Here is a 5,296-nt window from a genome sequence, read left to right on the forward strand (position 1 = left end):
CTTGCCCCATCTTAAAGGGGTTTGAGATGGGGCAAGAGGCACATGCTCGCTCATCTGGAGGCAGCCACCATGGCCTTTAGGAATTTATATAATTTCCATTTCTGCTGCATTTTAATTGGGAGCCTGAAAACTAAGCACACCAAGTACTGAACAGTATAAGAGGCAGTGCATGAATATTAATATATGTTATAAATATGAAGCTAGAATACAATTTGGGCTAATTTACCTATGCAAAATCCCACCAATTATTATGCCTCCCACTAGAACTTAAAGCCATAGATCACAGCTGTGTGAAAAATGGATTGTTAATTAGCTGTCCATTAATTTTCATATTCTAGGGCCTATTTGTGCAAGGTAAATTTAGGTTAATTTGCTTTATGCAAATCAAATTATTTGAGTTTCATTTATATCTTTCATTAGCACCTGGAGGCTTAAGAGTGATCCCTGTGAAACTTGGAGACATGCACATCATATATTAGCAACTAGAGCTTGCCTGGCTTTTGCATCTGGCTCCAATTAGAATTTGTCTGGCTCCAGGCCACCTACCTTTGTATACATTTTTCTGATGATCTGGCACAGCCATGGTCCCAACTTTGGACACCCAAGGATTGCTCCATGGGTAAAACATACCAATGAACCAGAACCATGAATTATAAAGAGTGAAATAATATGTTTATTATCTCCCCTCTGGATCTGTGTGGTGGACTGTGCTTCTTACACTGTCTCCTACTGTTCCTCCTATTTTGGGTTGTGCCGCCTCCTTGCCTGCTGCTAGCAGCAGCAATCATTGATACACCTATATGGCGGCCACACATTTGGGGCATTTGTGGCACAGCAAGAATATGGATGTCTGTTTGCTTGGCTTTTGTGCCACCATAAAAACGTGTTTCCATCCCTAGGAAGATTGATACATGAGGGGGAAAATGAGATTCGGCTTTCAGAAATGTGAGGAAATGCACTTTGGGAGAAAATAACAACCTCTCCCGCCCCTTCCCCCCCCAGTGCACACACTTCAGGAGGAAGAAATGGAAAAAAAAAAATGAAGAAAAAGAGTTTTGGGTAATATGAACAGCAAACCTGGCCTGAGCTTCCAGTTGCAAGATAATGGCAAAATAATGCCAATATCATTTTGAGTAGCTCTCCTCTATGCAGCTTTGGATTGATGGCACCCACCCTCCCTTCCTGGTACCTCATTAACAGAAGGATATCAACAAACTGAAACAAAGCCCAAGAATAGCAAACAAAATGGTAAGTAGGACTGGCTCTATATGCTGAGGCCCAAACATGCAATTTCCTGAACACAAAAGGGCTACTGAGCTACAGAACCCTGGTTTAGCCAGTAGGCTTCTATGGAAATGAATACTTTGGCCTGCCTGCACACACAAGTTGTAGGAACAGGGTATTAATATGTAACCCATATGCTATAGCCAAGGGATGTTCAAGAGTGATTTTAAAGAGGTCTGCAGCTATCTACTGCAATGCGTATTTATTTTATGACTGTTGTATTCCTCCCAAAGAGTCCACAAAGAAGAGGATATATCAGCATATTAGTAAATAATTATATGAAACATTTCTATATATTTGGAACCAGACTTTATTACAGCAGCATCAAAAACACTGAACAGAAGAATAAAAGTTGACATCCATACCTCCTCCACTGTATCAGATCCCACAAACTAGGCAGGGGATGTGTATGACAGGTGTTGCAGGAAGTGACACTTATGATTCAGCAAATGACACACTCCTTCTGAGTCAATATTGCCTAAATGGCACAGCTGTCTAAAGTACTATCTTTCTGATGCTGACTAATTTAAATCTCCCTTGGCAATTTTTATAAAGGGGTGATAGCCACACCATCCTGGCCAAACTTCAGTGAGTAATTGCATTCTGTCTTTCTAAAGCTCTCCCCTCTGTAGTTCTAATTGCATAAGGAATTACTTTCAGTTTGTTTGCTGTTAAACAGCTGTAGCTTTTCACACAGCTGACTGCATTTCAATGGAAGATGAAGTCAGTCTCCATAAATGCATCCTGGAGAAGGTGTTGATTCCGAGTAGATGATGTATTCTAGTGTAAGGGTTGGCACCATTTTTGGGCAGAGTGCCCAAAACACCTGCAGCCTCAGCTCGTAAGACATTGGCATGCCAGGGGCAGATAGCAGGGGAACCTTAAGGGGCCTGATCCTTGTGGCAGTGCAGCCCCAGTCCCTTTCCTACCATCCTCCCCAAGGCATGCATGCCAAGCAAAATGCCTTCACTCATGCCAGGCATTGCCTACCCCTGCTCTAGTATACCAAGTACAGGCAGTCCTCAACTTCCAACATTTCGAGATGCAATGTTTCGCACTTACAACAGTTATAAATTGACACCCTGTTTCAACTCTCTGACATCAGTTTTGACTTTACAACGCTTGATCTGACGCCACACCATGCCAGCGAACAAGTTCACTATGTCACCCATCTCCCTGGAGAACATCTGTCCAAACTTCCTTGGGCATTTTCTGTAAAAAAGAAGACAAACTTCAGCCAAGACTCCTGAGAAGACTCCAGCCAAGAACCCTTCAAAAAGTCCAGCGAATTCACCTCAAAGAAGTCCTTCCACATCAATATGATTGCTATTTACAATATAAACCCATTAATGTAGCTATATTACTCATTTATAATTGAGTACAAAATTCTGGGTTATTTTTGGTGAAAATAGGGTATTGGGCCTTGGTTCAGGAACCAACCCCCCATTTATAACATTGTTTCCTATGGGAAAATAGGTTCTGAGATACAATGTTTCGACTTGAGACATAGTTTTCAGGAACCAATTGTGTCATAAGTCTAAGGACTGCCTGTAGAGTATATCGCTACTCTATATGCCCTACTTCTCTTGGGCCACTATCTTGTTTCACTTGAAGTCATGGGGTCACAGTCTTCAGTCTGGTTGTTCTGTTTATGCAGTGAAAAGTGAATTCACATCCTCCAGGCCTTCCCTCTGGAAAATTCCCACTGGGCAGAGAATCTCTCCGAGTGTCAAGATACATGCTAGCATACTAGAAGTAAGAAAGCAGGAAAGGAAGGCAGGAAGAGTCCTTTCCAAAGAACAAAGGTAAGAAAATGGATGTGGTGGTATAAAGCTCTATTATTTTTTATTCTTAGGCAGAAGATCTGCCACTAGCAATGGACTGTCTTATTCCATGCAGTAGAGGACAGAACCCAGTGGTCTCACTGACTTCAGTGGGACCATGATCAGACATTAGTTATATATCAAGGACCAAACTTGAATAAATCCTGTAGAGGTCCTCTGTATTTCTTAACCATGTTCTAAATTTTAAAAAATACATATTTTAGAGGGCATTCTCAGCTTTCTATATACAGATAAACATAGTGGGCATTTACATATTTTTATGTAAGAAAAATCAGAATATACTTTAAAATAGCATTATTCACAGTATTTTAACATATTATAATACAATAACCATTACATCTTTTGTTAACTACATTTAAAACTAGTCAGTTTGAAAATGGTCAACAAGGAAGCAAATTTATAAAAACAACAATACTACTGTACCTTCCTTCTATTACTGGGATACAGAGAGACCAAAAATGCATGTAATGTGCCAAGCTAGACCATTGTCATTCTCAGGTAATACTTCTGCATGTGTGTCCTAATTAGGGTTTTCTAAAAATGGAAAGATATTCTGCAAACACTTCATGTATCTGTACTATGGCAAAGGTATGTATGCTCAACTGCAAGTAGTAATAGATGCACTTTGTCTGCATTATATATACATATATGTTATAAAATAGCTGCATAAAAGTTGGCATCCGGGAGGAGCCAGGCAGGGTTATTTTGCCCCAAGTGGCACAATTTGCTCCTCACCAAAGTGCATGTCTGAGCACGTGCGCTGAGGCAAAAAACCCTGGCTCAAATTTGCACTGCTTCTATTTGAGCTGCTGTAAGTGCACGTGCTTACATGTGTGGACACGCACTAGGGGTGCATCCACACATGCAGGCACGTGCTCTTGCAGCAGCTCAAATAGGAGTGGCACAAATTTGAGCCGGGGATTTTTGCCTCGGCGCATGTCCCCAGGCATGCACTTTGGTGTGGGGCAAGTTGTGCTGCTTGGGGCAAAATAGCCCTGCCCAGCTCCTCCTAGATCTGCAGCCAAGGGGAGCTAGAGCCTGAGCAGTATAAAAACCTTCCCTGTGCTGGCCCCAGCAATATAAAAATTTGCCCCGGCAAGCAGCTCAGGGCTACTTGCTGTCAGGAGCTTCTGGGGCCTGGACAATTGGTATCTTATCTGGGGACACTACCCCTTGTGCCAGCTGGAATGCTGAAGCAGCCCTAACACAGTTCCCTGCACCCTCTACCCACTGCAGCAGTCTGGCAGTGGGGGCTACTGCCTGGCTATGAACTGCTGCCACCTGTGGCAGCATGTGGCCCCAAGGCTGTGCACCTGCCAGACCCTGATGGGTACTGCAGAACCACAGCAGAAGCTTCTGCACCTCTGGGCCAGCTGCCAGTGGGCTGTGGCTGCATAGCTGGCCTTTGTGCATGGGTGCTGCCACCCTGCCATCTGGGCAGTTATCTCCTGGAAGATGTTCTCAGTGTTGTGGCCTGCTTTGAACTGTCAAAGCATGTCCTCCTGGCCCCAAGTGGCCAGGTCAGCTTCCTCCAGCTGGGTCCCAGGTGCCAGCTCTGAGCAGGCTCCTCTGCCTGGCTCCTGCCACTTGCCTCACTAGCAGGAATTCTGGTGTTCCCTATTTAAAATCTCTGATTAAAAAAAATCCCAAATTCACTCTTTAAAATCCATGTTCTTTGACAATTAAAACAAAAAACCACTAGGGAGAAAGAGGGAGGGAGGGAGCGAGATTGATCAGTTGGGCAATGTTTTATTGATATATTTACAAGTTAAAGCAATTTGGAAGCCTGCTAATTCTCTATCATCATAATAAAATAAATTCTAAATATTCATATGTTTTAATGTTTACTTTTGGTTTTCTTATCATAGTACAATTAGAGCTCCCTGTGACCCTTTCACTAGCTAAGATGTGGGGACAACAGTTCTCATCCTGTCTGGCAACTGAGCATGATGGGTGTGTGATGGAGGGGATGTAGGGTTTGCAGAAGTGGGGTGGAAAAGGGTGTGGGGGATGTGTGTGTGTGGGTATGGGTGGATGTGAGGGGCGTGGGGTGTGTTGGGGGATTCTGAGGGTCCTGTGGGGGGAGCTGCTCAGGAGGGGTGGGTTCTCTGCCCCCCCAGAGGGCACAGCACATGAACTGCCCCCCTGCAGGGCCCCAGCCCCCCCCC

The sequence above is a fragment of the Gavialis gangeticus genome, unplaced genomic scaffold, assembly GCF_001723915.1.
Source record: "Gavialis gangeticus isolate Ggan-Ray unplaced genomic scaffold, GavGan_comp1, whole genome shotgun sequence".
NCBI classification, from domain to species: Eukaryota; Metazoa; Chordata; order Crocodylia; family Gavialidae; genus Gavialis; species Gavialis gangeticus.